General features: G+C 34.1%; 2 long non-coding RNA genes across 9 annotated transcripts in view; one reads left to right on the top strand and one right to left on the bottom strand.

Annotated features, from left to right (window-relative positions):
* LOC136035463 (uncharacterized) overlaps positions 1-18,161 on the top strand; it is a 77,764-nt gene that overhangs the window by 58,102 nt on the left and 1,501 nt on the right. Inside the window, exon 4 of the long non-coding RNA XR_010619445.1 lies at positions 12,953-13,012. This is a non-coding gene — a long non-coding RNA (uncharacterized LOC136035463). The remainder of the gene's footprint in view (positions 1-12,952; positions 13,013-18,161) is intronic.
* The window catches only part of LOC136035459 (uncharacterized), a 127,978-nt gene continuing 125,757 nt past the window's right edge, over positions 15,941-18,161 (bottom strand). For all 8 annotated transcript variants that reach the window (XR_010619437.1, XR_010619435.1, XR_010619436.1 and 5 more), the window contains one exon: positions 15,941-16,134. This is a non-coding gene — a long non-coding RNA (uncharacterized LOC136035459). The remainder of the gene's footprint in view (positions 16,135-18,161) is intronic.

Genomic DNA, 18,161 nt, shown 5'->3' with positions numbered 1-18,161 from the left:
CCAGACTTCGGAAATTCACGGTAACATACACATTCTAAAGGGGCGGTACAATCTTGCCCACAATCTTATTAATTAAAAAGACTTGAAGAAATGAGAGAGTATAGCTGTCACTTTCGTAGTATTAGCGACAGGAACTCTCAAAACTTCTTACAAAATGGTGGCATCTATGCTCATCTAAAGAACCTTAAATAGTTACCCTGACAATTTGTGCCTTTGGCTGTATCTATCTTCGGCCTCAAACAAATAGAATTCCCACTAAAAGACACTCTAACTTATTTGCAGAAAAGAGTCTCAAGTCTCTATTCATGGGTTCTCAGACATGTAAAAATCATTCAATAATTCTAGTCAAGATGCCTCTCGTTCTGGAGGCACTATGCCCCCTTTTAATAACTTTGACTAAGTTATTTGTTTAAGGAATGTAATAAAATATATTACGAAATCAATCAACAAAGATCAATTTTTATATATCTTAGTTGAAAAATTACATTGCTTAGAATGTTTTTTCTAGTGAAATGGGCCACTCTTTACTTATTTATTCATTACCCTTTAACATTTTGGTTGTGCCAATAGATAGACTGCTTACAAACAAAAAATAGTGCTTTTTACACAAAATAACAAACTTTTCTTGTTTATTTTATTGCATTTCGCAGTTTATCTTTTTAAATTGTCGTATTAACCCAAATCTCAAGAATTATACAATTTCTCACATAGTCTGTATATATTTTTCTTGTTTTCTTGTTTCTTGTTTTTTAATTTTCTTGTTACTTCTTAATGGTGCCACCCACTCTATTCCCAAAAGCCGGTCAACCCCAAATAAATTTCATATATATTTCTGTGCTAATCCCCTCAATGTTAATTTTTTGTTAGCACCCCTAAGACCATTCGAAACCTTCAAAATCATTTTGCAAGCTTCAGCGATGGTTGACCGTCTCAAAGACCAACTGAGGCTCCCAGTACCACAGTGCCACAATTTCCCCTGTCCCTAAGCATCACAGGGAACAACAAAAAGCTGGAAAATTATTCAAATGATATTTCCAAAAAATTTCGGTAAACCTTGATAGGGGGGGATTTTAAATGTGTCAAGAGTTCGAAAAGCTAGTGAGAGTCTAAAATGGAGTTTAGAAGTTTAAAATGAAGTGAGAGTTCAAAATAAAGAAAATTTTGATTTTTTACATACTGTTAAGCAAAGCGCTGCGCAGTCAATGTTCTTACAGCATTAATAATACGTCCCCTGTGTGGAAAAGGTTTTGAATCAAAAAAGGATGCACCACCAAGAACTTCCAAAGCTGTCAAATTGCCCAAAGTACATTTCCTTTGAGCCGATTTTTAGGATTTTCCTAGCAGCCGTGTTAGAATGTTTTTAAGATTGTCATTTCCTGAAATTCAAAAAGAAAATTTTGCTTCATTTAAACGAAAACAATAAATTTACCTTTTCTAATGATATAGGCTACATAAGTTTCATTAATACTGGTTATCTATATCTCCGGCACAAAACAAGAGGAGTTAAAAAAATTTTATGAGGTTCTCGAGAAAGTGGGAGTCGGCTTTTAGGTTTATGTCGTTAATTCTGATCTCTTTTCAATGCTCTACGAGCTATGAAAAACCGCCTAATCAATCCTAAGATTTCTGGCCAAAAAAACACAATTCCTTAAGGTGCCCCATCGCCTTAATTATTTATGCATTAATATTTATTTAACCCAGAGGGTCGGCAATAATCATGACAGAGACTCGGCCATGCACATTTTCACTAAAATTAATGCTTAGAGCGAATAAATCATTCAATTCAAAATTCGAACAATTTTTTAGGCTCGCTTTCACTTCTTGGCCATTGCGACCTAGTTGAAACAAATCACCATGCATAATAATATACAAGGCTTTGGTAGACAATAGTTTTCTGAAATCTATCTGGCACAATTTATCTTTAAATGGTGCAGAAATTTGACTGTGTATAGAAAGAGTAGTGAAAGATCTGTGTAGTGACAGATCAGACTTCAAGCCCTCCCCCGACTGCCTGTCATTATGTCTGGAACACCTTACCTAAATGGCTAGATAGTGTCACCCGTCTGGTGTTTCTAAAAGTCTTGTAGCAGCATTTTAGATCTCTGAATATTTTGAAAATTTTATTTATTTTTTATTTATTCTTTTCTTTTTAACAATCAGGCGCGGTTGATATTGCTGGTCCAAGTTGGAATTTTAAGTTGCTTTATTTACTGGACAATGTACTTTGTAAACTTTAGGCAAATAGTCGATGGTGGCTTCTTTCTCCCTGTATTCCCAGTCATCGAGCCTAGCGGGATGGGAAGGGTATTTGATAGCTGATATTGAGATTTTTGGCTGACATTCTGTATGGCGTGTTTTTTGTTTTTGTTAAAATAATAAAATCTTATCTTATCAAATTTTCCAGCGAGTCTTACACAAAATTAACTTTGGGTGACGGTAATTTTTAGTTTTCGGATAGACTACCATATTCTTCTTGCTGTAAAGACTGCTAAAATTATTCTACAGTTCAAGTCTTCAGGAGCCGTAAATAAAGCAACTGAGACTACTATACCTTGCTCAATCCAGGTTAATTTATACATTTTTAAATTAGGTTAAATCACTAATTAACATTTTATAACACTTTATACATATGTTTGGTAATTAGGCTAAGTGTCCTAGCAAATTAGACCATTATACAACTTATGAAAAATTATACCTTTGTACAACTTCATTACATCATCGTTTGTAACGATTATTGAAGATTATTGAGATATTGGAGGCGAGCGACAATCGAAAGGTAAGTCTTGGAGAGAGAGAGAGAGAGAGAGAGAGAGAGAGAGAGAGAGAGAGAGAGAGAGAGAGAGAGAGAGAAAAGTTTACTATTAAATACAAGCCAATACAAAATACAATTCGAAATTGAATTATAATACACTTATTACAATACACTTAATTTCCCCCCAAAGGCTCCACGGTCTTTCGAGAGTATTGAGATATTGGAGGCGAGCGACAATTGAAAGGTAAGTCTTGGGCAAACATAGATTGGCTGTGTCCTCTATGCTAAAGACTAAGACTTGTGCCTATCTTTCTCAAAAGCCCTCCATTCTTTACACATTTAAATTTCTATTTCGCCCGCATATCCATCGTATTCCTGTTTGTCTCAGCAATTCTAGAGCCATATCTTCGATTCTAAGACAGGCACTCATGACAGTACTTTGATAGACAAAATCATATAGGTCTTGGTAACTAACTGTAAGAAAGGAGCGACTCGGCTTATTAGTAATCGAAAGTCTAAGAAACAGAATTTTGATATTAATAGATAATCAAAATAATTCTTTTTTAATGCTGACTCCAAATATATAAAATCCATTAAGATCAGTGTTGGCCATAAAAAGCAACGAGCCTGAGAAAAAATTGCCTGATTTTCGAACTAGCAAAACGTCAAAAACTAGCAAAACGTCAAGGAATCTTAATGAAAATTGAACCATCAGATTTAGTGTATCAGAGAACCCTACTGTAGAGGTTTCAAGTTCCCATAATCAAAAATGTGGAATTTTATATTATTTTTTTCAGAAAAAAGATTACGGATGCGTGTTTATTCATTTATTTATGTTTTCCCAGGGGTGATCGTATCACACCAATGGTCCTAGAACATCGGAAAAGGGCATATTCAAACGGCAATTAAAAGTTATAGTACCCTTTTTAAGTGAAAAAATTATTGGAGGGCAACCCTGGAGAAATTAAATAAAAAACAAGTTTATGAAACAAAAGAAAGAAGCAACGTTTAAACTTAAAACGCAGAAAAATTATTACATATATGAATTTGGTGGGCCTCTCCTCAATCCTACTTTTCTCTACGCTAAAATTGTATTGTACTTTAAAAATACTTCTCATTCCAGTTCAACGGCTCTTATGTTTGAGCAGTTGTTCTTTGAGGATTGGAACAAAAATACTTTAGCGTGAAGAGCAGGATAACTGAGGAGGGGGCAGCCCCTGTTATATACGAAGTTACTTCCTTTCATTTTGAGTTTTACTGTTGCTCCTTACTTTCAACTGATTTTTTTATTTGATTTCTAACCGTTTGTCATGTTATATCCAGGACTAACCAAAATAGTCTTTGGGACTTGGGACTTAATATTTGTGTTGAGAATGAAAAGATTTTTTGCAATGAGGATGGATTTATTATCCTGTAGCACCTGTATTCAGGCTTAGTCCAGATGAATGGAGTTTAAGAGATTGGAGACTCTTTGGCAGATCATCTTTTTTCACCATCCTGACTATTGTACAGCCTCTATCACTAATGATAGAGGCTTATCACAATATGCAACAGAATTTATAGAAATAAAAACCTATTTTTGCGAATCTTTAAAATGACAGTGACACGGACAATTTAAATATTATCTCAATCTATGGTAAAAAAGGAGCCCGTAGTTATAATTGAAATAAGGTCTTGCAAAATCACCAAGGGATTAGAGCAATACAAGACCAAAAAGAATAACAGCATTGGATGCCAACAAAAGGAGTATTTCCCAACAAAGTAATTTATTTCATGTCAGATTCAATTTGTTAATATGTTATCCAGTTGGTTTTGTGCGTTCATAAGAGCATTTTCAAATTGTATATTCTCTACGGTGTGTTGGATCATGGAGTAGAATTTATGCATATATTGGTTTTAAATTTTATTTTTATCAATTTTATGTTTTTTCCATTTTCTCTTTTAATTAGTTTTGTTTCAGGCTATTGTGAAACTACAAATCACCGTGTAGAACATGTCAAACATAGTCTGAACGAGCTTTATTAATCAAGCTTTTGAGTAAATTGAATAAAAATGAAATTATTAAGTATGTGGGGCAGGTCCCCTCTCAATACCTCGCTGTTAATGCTAAAGTTTGAATTTTTGTCTCAGTTCTTTAAGAACGGCTCCTGAAAGACAATGACCGTTCTATTTGAATAATGAGCCTTTTTGAAAGTTCTAAAAATAACTTTAGCGTAAATAGTGAGAAATTGAGTAGGGGCAACCCCCCTCACAACACGTAATAATTTCTGTTAGTTTACAGTTTTTATGTTGCTTCTTAATTTCAGTTGAAAAAAAAATTGTTTTATCTATTTAATTTCTAATCATTTCTAAATAATGCCAGAAAATCTGGCTTCCCCTCCAAGAAAAAGTCTTTCCTCCCACGAGAAATTCCTCATGAAAATTTTTTCACGCGTAAAATACCCCACCTCCGCCATAAATTATCCCCATACAAGTCCTTTCAAGCTGAAAATTCCCCCTGGAAAATTTTTTGGGAACGATTCCTGCTAAAAAAAAATGTTCTTAATATACTTTAGTTTGAAAAGGACTTTAACTACTTATTGTTTTTAAAACCATACTGGAAATCTTACCTCTGTGGGAAATCCTTCCTGGAAAATATCTCCCCACCTTGTAGAAAGTTACTCCCGTAGAAAATTTCTTCTAGATAATTTATCCCGTTAAACTTCTTCGTGGAGAATTTCTCCCATGGAAAATCCCCCTTCCCTCTGCGGAAAGAAACTGAATAATTATCATTCGGTAAAAATTTCCCTCTGGGAAATTCCCCTTGACATCTCCACATGTAAAATGGAGTCGGCAAAGAGAAAGTAAGAAAAAAAAATTCGTACAGAAATTCTGGCAATTTCCTTCAGTTTAAAATTTTACTTGGAAAGTACACCCCCCCCCCGGTAACTTTCATCTCCATGGAAAATAATCCCTTGGATAATCTCCCATGCAGAATTTATAGTCCCCCACCCCCTGAAAAAATGTCTGTATACTTCCCAATAACAAATACTATGAGTAAACAATGGGCAAATTTAATGACTTACAGACCTTTCCCCAGGGGCTGTAGGGTTCATGTTATTCCCAAAGGCATAACTACTGGGCTTTTTGACTATGTTGAACAAAATGGTTATCTCAAAAATTTTGATAGGACGACTTTTAGGAAAACAGGAGGGTGAGAGGGGGGCTAGTTGCCCTCCAATATTTTTTTTGTAACTTAGAAATGGTACTAGAAATTTAATTTTTGTTTTAATGACACGTTTCTCAATATTCAGGACTAATGGTTCGATGCCATTACCCCTGGCGACAACATACAAATAAACAAAAACAAATAAACACGCATTTTTCTGGCAAAAAACACAAAATTCCACATTTAGGCATATGGGAGCTTGAAACTTATATAGTAAGGTTCTCAAACACTGTGAATCTGATAATGTGATTTTCATTAAGATTTCTTGACCTTTCGAGGCTGTTTCCTCCTTTTTTGAAAATCATACAAATTTTCTCAGGCTCGTAGCTTTTTGACGGATAACATTAATCTTAATAAAGCTTATATATTTGGAATCAGCATAATAGCCAATTCTTTTGATATATCTATTAATATGAAACTTCAGTTTTATAGAGTTTGGTTACTATGAGCAGCGTCACTCCTTACTTACAGTTCGTTACCAAGAAGTGTCTGATTTATCTTATTAATTTAGTTAAAAGAAAGTGTTTTATTGACAAGTTCTCGGATGTTTAAATATATTATATATTACCATTTAAATTTGCTGAAAACAAAGCTTCTTGTAGAGTTGCCAACTCCTCTCCCCTCTAGAAATTCTGTCGCGAGGCTCACGATGCTCCGCCTCACCTTTTACACCACTGTACCGTTAGGCATGTTAGTGTCATATTTTATTCTATTCACAAAAATTTTGTCACACTAAGAGGGATACTATTACCCTACTTCCTCCAGCAACAATGATAAAGGTGTAAACAAATACTCCCAAGACTTAAGATTATCTATCATTTTATAGATCCTCCCCAAAACTCATTCTCCATTAATTTGCTAAGTCAATCAGAGGTAGGGTATTTGGCATTAAAATGCACTATTTGAGGCATCTACCCTTTTCCCATCTGCAAAATGACCCACTGTTCTTCCTACATAATAGCTAATGCACACTTATCCATCCTTGCATATATTTTTAGGAAATGTGAAGCCGGCAAGTTTAGTTAAATGAAGGTTCAGAATAAATGTCAGACACATTTTTCTGCGATAAGAAGGGAGGTTTCACTCCACAACACCTTTATTAAGGCTTAGACTAAATGAAAGCACATGAGAAATTAATCATGTATACCCCGCCCCACGCTCCCTTATATATTTATATGAGGACTCATGGAGAGTTGGTAGTTCAGGCACTAAAATGCGCTCTTTTAAGCATATAGCACCTATCCCCCAACACAGTGACGATTAGCCCTTCCATTCACAATAGCTGATTCACAATTATGCATTATTGAACATAGTTTTATGAAAATTCATGTGAATCAACCTAGTCAAATCAAGCTTTCAGACAAGTGTCTGGAAAAACATTACTCTAGTGCAGCAAGGACCACAAAACAAAGAAAAAAAAGTTCAGTATTCTTTTTCTTCAGTAAGTAAATTTTTAGTTTGGTTTAAAAATCAAATTCGAACAAAACATTTTTGAGCTGAAAGTAAGGAGCAACATTAAAACTTAAAACGAACAGAAATTTCTCCGTATATAAGGTGGATTACCCCTTCCTTGGTCCCCTGTTCTTTAAATTAAATATGTAGAGTGCTTTTAAAATACTTCTCATTCAAGTTCAACAGCTTTTGTGTTTGAACAGTCGTTCCTAGAGAACTGTGCAAAAAGTAAAACTTTAGCGGAAAGATAGGGGTTGAGAAGAAAGCAGCCCACTTCAAATATGGAGCAATTTCTGTTTGTTTTGAGTTTTAATTCTGCTCTTTACTTTCAGTTGAAAAATTCGGTCGAATTTGAATAGTTGGTAAAAAAATTCAATGAACAGTAGGTTTGCTAAATAAGTTTGTAATAGTATCCCTACTATAGAATTTTGTGTGGACGGAGATGGATACTATTGTTCATATGGATGGAAAACTATCGCGAAATCTACAATAGGGCTCTCGGATGTTTAAATACATTGTATACATGTGTTTAAATCCATCAAAACATTCTATATAAATAGGAAAAGAGAAATATTATTGTTTAAAATCCCCTCCCCCCTCAAATTTCTTGAACCTCTGCTTCATGAAGCCCCACCTTGTCTTTTCCGCCTCTGTACCGTTAGACATGTGATTGTAATTTTTCTACGATAAGAATGGAGGTGTGGCCCCGCAGCACACTTAGTTTGGCTTAGTCTAAATGAAGAGAGATGAGAGATTAATTCCTATCCTTCCCCATACGTATTTAATTATTTTTCTGAAGGCTCATGGAGATTTAGACAATTTGGGCATTGAAATGATCTCTTTAAGGCATCTGACACCCCTCCTTCCGCCAATACCATGACTCATAGCCCCTCCTTCATAATAGCTGATGCGCAATTATACATCATTGAACATAATTTTATGAAAAATCAAGTGAATGAACGAATGCGCCACCATACGGCATTACTTTCTTAATAACTTGGAAGTTTAATGCATGGTTGTTTTTATACTTAGGCTATAAATCGATGGCTAATCTCAGATTTCTCAATCAATAGCAATTTGCTTTTCTTTGAGGCAAAACCATGGCAAAAAACATCACTTTCCTGTGCCAAAGTCACTTTGATTCCTTAAAAAGCCTACTAAAATTTTTAATTTCAGTTTGTATGAGCCCTCTCCTGATATTCCAGAACCATCCGTTCAAAATAATCACTCCTGGGAGAAACAAGAAAAAAAATGAGAAAAATGCACAAAAAACACGCATCCGTTATCTTTCTTCTAGGGAAAAATATACAAAATTAAATATTTTTGCATACAAGTGCTAAAAACCTCTACAGTAGGGTTCTATGATATGCTGAATTTAAAAATATGTTTTTCAGTAAGATCACTTGCCCTCTTGGGGTAGTTTTCCTTTTTTCGAAATTCAGACAGAAATTTCTCGAGCTCGTAAATTTTGATGGATAGCATTAGATTTAACAAATTTTCTATATTTGGAATCAGAATAAAAACTATTTTTTTTTGCATTAATGGTCATCAAAATTTCTTTTTCTAAAGTTTTGGCTAAGATTGGCGGAGTTGCTCCATGCGCACTGGTCGGTAAGACGAACTGTTTGATTAAAAAGGCCAAAAAGATATGCCCTTTTTCATTGTTTGTGACAGACTTGGTAAAATAGCTAGGGAGAAATAAAAGTCCCGAGTATAAAAAGCTAAAGATCAGAAGGTCACCTCTTAATCAGCGTCAAAAATGGATTTTCTGCTTTTAAACCTTCAAAGGAAAATCTGAATATGCTTCGGTTATTAGACACGTAAGGAAAGACTTTTATGCAAACGTATAATTTACAACCTAATTTTAACAATAAATACCAGGCCCTTCGCCAATTTAAGCAAAGAATTGTAAATTTTACAACATCAAACCAGTAAATATAGTGCAATCTGCCGCTCAAATTTCGTACCCCTTTGAACCCCTTCTTGTAGTTTGCAAAGCGACATTGTACTTTGCCAGCAATAACATAGATTTAGCAGCTAAGGCAGAAGATTTATTCTCTTTTATCCCATAGGTCTTTAGTTGCATTATAAGGGCAATAAAACAGAGGGTTGAAACATTCGATAGCCAATAGGCTGCTGAAGTTTTGTAGGTTAGACGCCAAGGAATAGAAGGAGAAAATTAGGTATTATGCTTAGATACTTGCTGGAAACATTGAAGCGGTCTCGAAATTTAAACCGCTTCAGCGAAGCTGCGTCTGCGTTAGCTAAGGTTTTAACTTTTGCTGCATTATTTCTGATGTGCGGTTATCAGGAATGGTGATAAATATTTGCAACCTAACCCTCCAACTACGGTGGGGAAAGGGAAGGAGTTAAGAGGCCTTTAGATACATTTCAAAATATAACCATCAAGGGAGGCAACTTGTCTTTATAAATAGGAAGTTGAAGCCAAATCTAAATTCAATTAAATAAAAAACAAGTTTTTTAGCGGAAAGTAAGGAGCGACATTAAAACTTAAAACGAATAAAAATTACTTTGTATATGAAAGGGGCTGCTTCTTCATCAACGCCACACTCTTTACGCTAAAGTTTGACTCTTTCTCTTAACTCTACTTTTTAAAAGAGTAAAAAACTTTAGCGTAAAGAGCGCGGCGTCGATGAGGAAGCAGCCCCTTTCATATACGAAGTAATTTCTGTTAGTTTTAAATTTAAATGTCGCTGCTTACTTTCCGTTAAAAAACTTGTCTTTTTATTTAATTTCTGAACGATTTGAATTAATGCATGTTTTGATTTTGGCTCTCCGCACATGAATAATTAAAATGAAATTTGCATATTTATTTTTTGGCTATATAGTTTTCATAGTTTCATACTTTCTCATAGTTTTGATCGAATGATTTTGAGAAAAAAGGAGCGGGGGAGGAAGCCTAGTTGCCCTCCGATTTTGGTTACTTAAAAAGGCAACTAGAGCTTTTAATCCTTTACGAATTTTTTATTAGTTAAAGATATACGTAACTTACAAATTAGCTTACGTAACGAACTTCTGTATTCTCATGTTTTTATTATGTATATGAGGGGGTTCACCCCCTCGTCACTACCTCGCTCGTTACACGATTCTAGGACCATGGGGTCGATATGATCACCCCTGGGGAAAAAAACAAAAGAAATAACAAACAAACAAATAAACACGCATCCATGATCTGCCTTCTGGCAAAAAATACAAAATTCCACATTTTTGTTGATAGGAGCTTGAAACTTCTACAATAGGGTTCTCTGATACGCTGAACCTGATGGTGTGATTTTCGTTAAGATTCTATGACTTTTAGGGGTTGTTTCTCCCTATTTTCTAGAATAAAGCAAATTTTTTCAGGCTCGTAATTTTTGATGTGTAAGACTAAACTTAATGAGACTTATATATTTAAAATCGTCATTAAAATTTGATTCTTTTGATGTAGCTATTGGTATCGAAACTCCATTTTTTAGAGTCTTGGTTATTATTGAGCCGGGTCGCTCCTTACAACAGTTCGTTACCACGAACTGTTTGAAAGTGTTGACTAACCCAAATCTTATCCTTGCTCAAAAGAAACGCTTAAGAACGTTGTAAATTTGTAACGGTATATCTAACAACAACGGTGGGTAAACAGATAATTTACTTTCTAGACTATGAAGGAAATCTTAGACCAAAATTTAAGGCTCCGATCTTTGTTTCTTCCAAACATAGCTGAAAAATCAATTGTGTTCTTGGAGCAGCTCTATAGCGGAGTTTCACCATAAACAATTCATTTCAGATAGAAATTTGGGGCACTATTTATTTGCAAACCGCTTCTTCCTATTTAGTTGGCAAAAACTGCTTCTAATATCTTTTGGTTAGCAATGCCTCACATTTTGTCGGGGCCCACTAAAAAATGGTAAAGACAACACAAACTTGCTTAGCCATATAATATAACTTATTTTGAGGTTATATCATTATCATTTGCTTCTAAAAATCGGAAATAAGAAATAGACATACACAATTCCACATGAGCCGAGGGACACCTACTCTTCGCTATCTGGTATCTCTTATTGCCACGTGTGCCGCAAAATTCAGCCACATTTGGTTCAATTCAGCCACGCTTGTCACATTTACACCATGCTTGGCACGCGCCACCCTGTATACGTGATTTCTGGAAGTGGACACCCCCTCGGTATGATCACTCTCTATCACAACTCCTTCTTTTTTTCTACCATCTACCCCATGTATAAAAAAATATTCATTAATATTAATTTTTGGCTACACCATAGCTATAAAAACCTCTTTTCTAATATGCCCCCCCCCCTCTATCCCAAGACTTTGAACCCTAAATCACACAAAATTATAACTATAAGCCTTCGTTCTGGAACCATCCTGAGCACTTCAACAGCTAATATGTTTTGTATTTCATGAGTTAAAACGGTAAATCAATGCTTGTTTATGTTGTTTTTCTTCCTTTTCCTCATAAAACTCGTAAAAGCGGCTGACAAATAGATCTATGGTTGAATATTACCAATTTTTCTTAATAGCTACTTTAGACTTTAAACGTGCTTTTTTTCTTATTGAATTGTAGTTAATCTGTCGATTACGGCAAAAAAAGGGAAGGAAGCCTCATTCACTGCCAAACTGACCATTTTCATTTAAATTAGACTATGTTTTTCATAAGAAGGGCAAAAGATTGTTTTCTTTAAAAAAATTAAGCTAAAACATAGTTATTTGTATTCTTTAACTTTGCTGAATAAATACCATTCCTCACATACACTTTTTTAAAGAAAAACCTCGTCAGCAATGACATGTATTTTGACGGTTACTTTTCATGTATTTCAACACTGGTATATTTACCCCCCCCCCCTGGGTCCAGCAGGTATGGAACATTGTGACAACTTTCTAGCACACTGAGACACAACCCTTAAACCGGGACCATCATGGATTTTTTGGGACGTGCAGTCACCATGACCCCTCTGGGCTTCTGGCAAATTTTGTTACTTCCAAGAGTCATAGATTGGGCAAAAATGTTAAATCAAATGTGTTTGTCTAAGCAAAATTGTTGATCGATTGCTTTTGTTCTTGAAACCATTGCTCTTATAAGCTTTGCTATGATTCGTTTTTTTTTTTTTTTTTTAGTGTTAGTTCATGTTGGTAAGGTTACAAGTTGATGTTGGTGAGGGTATATCGAAAGCTTATTACAAATAGTTTAATGGTGAAACATGGATGCATGCTATCTTTTAGATTTTCCCCTTCCCTTAGATGATTTTGCAACTTTTCTGATAGAGAACAATGCAACGAACTTAAATTGACTTCTGAAATCTTATTTACTTTACCATTAACTGATGACATAGGCCTTTATTTTCTAACATTAAAGAAAATCTTCAGTTGCTTTTAAAATAGATACCTAAATGCTTAGAAGAAAAGATATTAAAACTGAATCCTAATAAATGACAAAATGGCAATTAGTAGAAAGTTGGTGAAAATTTTTCTAAAGAGTAGTACTCAAATTTTATAGTCATTAAGGTTCTCAAAAAATTTTTTTTTTTTAGAGTAAGGCTGTTTTGGGAACGCATTTCAGATCAGAAAAAGGGACTTTCACAGAGAGAGAGGTAGGTTTTTATTGTCAGTCAATCAATCAATCAATTTATTAATACCCAAAAAAACAATTACAAAGCGTAAAGTAATTACGAAGCCTAAGAAGCTTAGTTTGTAATGGGCCAACAAAACAAAAATAAACACTTATAAATCATGTATAATAAAAAACTGAAACAAGACAAGGACATTTATAATATAGGAAATATAGAAGGAAAATTAAACATATAACCGAAAAATAATTGAAATGAGAACTGAGATAAAAAATTAGGATGGAATCCAGAAACATTTTAGAATATGGAAAATATATTAAGTAAAGAGAAGAGACATGTATAAATTAGGTACAATAATAATAATAATGAAAAAAAAACCAAAAAAAAACATTAAACTGGAAATACCAGACGAGAAACTGTCTTTACAGAGAGAAATAGAGGTACATCAGGAGGGATGGAGTTCGATAGTAGAACTGGTTGATAAACAGGAGACCTCTGAGCTCCTGTTGATGAACGTTTGGGTAAGACAAATCTGTAAGAATAACTTCGTAAGGAAGAAGACCTGAGTCTATCCGTAAGAAAATTGTGAAAATTGATTCGGAGTAGGCAAGACATTTTGTCGCATAGAATCAACAGGTGACCTAGGTCTATATTCACTAAGAAATTAAAGATTAGTTAGTACGGTAAGATTAAGGGAGAGAGTGTGTTTGCAACCAAATGCTAGATTAGACAAGGCTACTTTCAAGGAAATACTGTTACATAATAAAAGAGAATCATGGGCAGATCGAGAGTAAAAGATTCTAAATTACTTCAAAATATCCTTGGCATGGGATGACGGAGAGGAAATAGTAAGTATTGAGTGCTGAAAAAAAATCTAAAGGCCAACATTATGAGAATTATAGCAACATGATCATCTATCGCCTGAACCATTTATTGTCAAGAACAGGAGCTCGGGGAAAAATTTTCTTTATTCAGATTGGTCTATCAAATAGGTGTTTGTTTTAAATAATGAACACTTGGGGTGATTTTGTGTCCAATGAACCATAAAGAAAATCCATAGGAAATCTAGGGGACAGAAAGGTCCGCATATTTTAAGACTTTGGGTCTAATTTTTATTATTTTATTCTTTCTCACATTGCATTTTTCAATGCTTTTGATTTTTCTGGTCTTAAACCTTCAGTCTTTAGTGTATTCGTGAGCACAGTATCGGTTTTAATTAGTATTTTTTTTTCTCGGAATTTACTTTTGGTATTGCAGTAGCATATAGTTATATTTACTTACGATTTTTTCCTTTTTACCTATTTATTGCTTAATTATGATTTTTTCTTCGCTTCTTATTTTTATTAGCACAAATTTTATGCTCCTGTAAATTATATTGCCTCGATAATATTGCCTCGAGCAATATTATCAAGACTATGAAAATTATCAAGACTCGAGTAATATTTTACTATTATAAAGCATTTCCTTGAAGATATGTAATAAAAAAAAATCTGTACTGAACTATTCTGGTTATTATCAGTCTTATTTCTATATAGCCTACAAGATATTTTACCAATATTACTTCAGTCAAGTATTATTATCAGCGCGACAATAAACAAAAATGTGTAGGAAGAAATTTTTTTTTTTAGTTTTGCCACTAGTTCGCGTGATTGACAAAGAGCAAAAGGTTAGCCAGGTATTAGCTATTTCGATCACTAGTTAACATTTTTACCTCTCGTCCAAGTTTGATGCCAAATTTGTTTTCTGTCTTCCTTCATATAATTATAAATACAAAACTAGCTCGAATTATGATTAAACTAAATATAACTTTACTTGGTTAAATTTGGTTAAGCTGTTGCTAAGAAGAACATTTAGTTTAAGAAAGCAACGTTAAAGATGTAAAATCCACAATTAAGCCAAAAGTTGACCGCTGATCCAATTTCACTATCTCCTAACCTATATTCAGTTAAATCTGGTTACGTTCGCACCTTATCGTTCTTCAAATTTTCATACGGATACACGGTGCAAGGCTCCTTTGCTATTATATTTCAGACAACTACTGTTTGCAGAACACCAGGTGAAGGGGGATATGCTAGAGGATGCTTATGGTCTATTTCTTTCCAAAATTACATGATTTCAGTATTTCTTTTTAAATTTTCTATAGTTTTCCTGTAGGCTAACTGTTTATCTGCTGTTAGGACAAATTTGTTCCCCTTTCCCTAAGCGCTTATACCCTCATCATCAAAACAAAATAAATTTCTGCGTGCGTTCCTAATCCTTTGAGAAGATTGCTAGCTTTTTCTGAAGCTTAATCCGTGTCCTAGTTTTGGAATAGCTATGAACAAAAAGTTGTACCTTGCTAGATTAGGCTAATATTTTTCTTGCTTAAAAAGCCTTATAGTTTCCTGCTAAAATACAAAGGTATTTATTGCATGTTTACTAGACTAATATTTGGAATCTTGGAGCTTACTTGGAGCAGTTTCAAGGGAAAACTTTTTATTTCAACTATAAGAATAGTAAATACCAGAAAACTCTAGCTGGATATTCAATTTAAGTTTGTAAAAATGAAACCATCAAGCAGGAAAAGAGAAAAAAATTCTTATTTGAAATTTTTTGCTTTGCTTGATTAAATCCTTAAGGTTTTTTTTTTCAAACTCGAGCTTAGAAATTCATACAAAAAGCAAATCATTATGTTTTGTTTAAATGTTAAAACAGATACAAATACATAAGAACAACACGAGCAAAAAGCAAATGCTTTGAAATAGGTGCATTTAAGTAATAAAAGGGCAAACAAATTGCTTTATCCCCTACCGAATTAATTTATAAACAGTGCAATTGCATTTTGAGAAATAATTTATCTCTAATTGAGAAGATTTAAGATCGTATACTTAAAATTCCAAATAAACCGTCTTTCATCACATGTCGTTCTCAAATGACAAAGTCTAAATATAGTTTAGTTATGGAGATACCAGGTAAACTGTAAACGCTATTATTGGCAATTCATTCAATCAGATTACAAAGGAAAAGAAAACAATAATAGAGAATGCATTCTAATTGGTAGAGGACAGTCAGCCGGGCTCAAATTCAAAACTGCAGCATTTACGATTTTTCATAGGAATTGGGTAGTTTTTTCTGATCTCCCTTCGAGAATGTAGATGTCACCATACCTAGAAAAAAGACACCAAATTCCAAAATGCAGTAGCAGGTGCAAGGTCATATCTAGAGGGTGTTAGGGGGTTTGAACCTTCTTGAAATATTTTTCCGACTCGAAAAACATAACAAAATGCATATAAAGAAATTTGGATGCGTTTTTAAAGTATTTGTACCCCCTCCCCCGAACAAAAATCCTGGATATGGCCCCGAGAAGGTGTAGCAACCTATATCAAAACAACCATGTACATTATAATAATATCTCCACAAACATATATTAAAGCTTGTCACACTAATTTGTTTTTTACAAGCTTAAAACTATCAGAAAATAGAGACATCAATTCGTGAAAATTTGTGTGTGTGGAGGGGGATTTCCTAGACCTTTTTAGACGGAGGTAAAAAAAGCAATTTTCTACATCTAGGGAGAGGGCTATTTATCATTTTTAAAAGAAAATACAGAAAAAAGTATTTTCAAAATCTGTGTGGAAATTATCATAAACGTAGACTAGAAGGTAAACACACTCCTTAAGCCTTGTTTTTGTACACTAAACTATACAGACAACCATTTTAACCAAACTATACAGACAACCATTGCTAGCCAGGAGCTACTCCAAGAAGTAACAAAAAAAACCTGGGAAAAATGCACACATAAAATACTAAGAAATCAAATTTCAGGTTATCATTTCACAACTTTGCAAGACATTGTGGATTCTCTGGACGAGCACTATTCTTGAGGGACGCCCTCTTTCTCCATCTTTTTACTTACATGAATAAGAATGTAATCTTATATACTATGTTTAAAATTATCTTCCCAATAACATGGAAGGTGCTGCTTCTCAGCACACCAATTACAACATTTAGGCCAAGTGCATAGTTGCATATGGAGTTAAGTTATTGGTATACCCTTCCCCCCCCCGTATTTATCAACGGAATATCACGTCAAAAGCTTGAAAATTTGAAAGATGGGAGGCATCTCAAACCTGGAGGTTCTATTCTCCCTGTTTTTCAATTGTTTCAAACCGGTTGTTTTATTTTAGAAGTTTTGTGTGAAACTATTTAAAACCTTTTTTGGACTAAAACTACAGTTTTCTGCCATAGACTGGCAGGAGTTTCTGTCATGTTGTGAACTCCTTTAATATTTAAAAGATTATTAGAATGTCAAAATTCCATTTGAATGAGTCCTGTTCTGTTAATACATGACCCATTTGATCAATACTATCATCTCTGCTGACAAACAAGAAATTAAAAAAAAAGTTTAAAACGCATCAAAGACCGAAAACGGATACACATGGGACTTCCTACTAGGCTGAAACCTATACTCCTAGCCTCTCAGATATTTTGAATTTGATTGCGCAAGTTTCATTAATATCAGACCCTATTTGAGGGGGCGGAGGTGAGACTGCACTTCTTTTCCTAAAATATTGCTTATCTATTTCTACTACCCAAATTTCTGTAAGGACTCCTTCAGGGATATTTAAGGGGGGGGGGGGTAATGGCATAATGATAAAAATTATCCAAATATCCTTCCCCCTAAGAAAAAAAGATGAAGCCATGATCATCAATTCCACTTTTACTATTCATGCCCCTCCCCCATACCATGTAGTTTTAGAAATTTATTGCTTGGAAAGTTTTAGAAATTATATAAAAAAACAAGTTTTTCACCTTGAAGTAAGGAGCAACATTAAAACTTAAAACAAAAAGAAGTTATTACGTATATGAGGGGGATTGCTCCTCCTCAACACCTCCTCTTTGCGATAAAGTTTCAATTCCGCCCCAATTCTTTAAGAATGACTCCTGAAACACTATATTCTTTTAATTAGAACAATAAGAAGCTTTTTATAAAAGTACTAAAATACTTGAGCGTGAAGAGCAAGGCGTTGAGGAGGAGCAACCCCATCATATACATAATAATTTCTGCTTGTTTTAAGTTTTAATGTCACTCCTTACTTTCAGTTGAAAAAACTTGTTTTTCTATTTAATTGTTGTTAAGAATGAGGCTAAGACATCTAATTTACTACTCAAGTAACTGCATACTGTTTTTTAA

The sequence above is a fragment of the Artemia franciscana genome, chromosome 14, assembly GCF_032884065.1.
Source record: "Artemia franciscana chromosome 14, ASM3288406v1, whole genome shotgun sequence".
In the NCBI taxonomy this organism is placed as follows: Eukaryota; Metazoa; Arthropoda; class Branchiopoda; order Anostraca; family Artemiidae; genus Artemia; species Artemia franciscana.
This window is presented reverse-complemented; position numbering and strand designations above follow the sequence as displayed.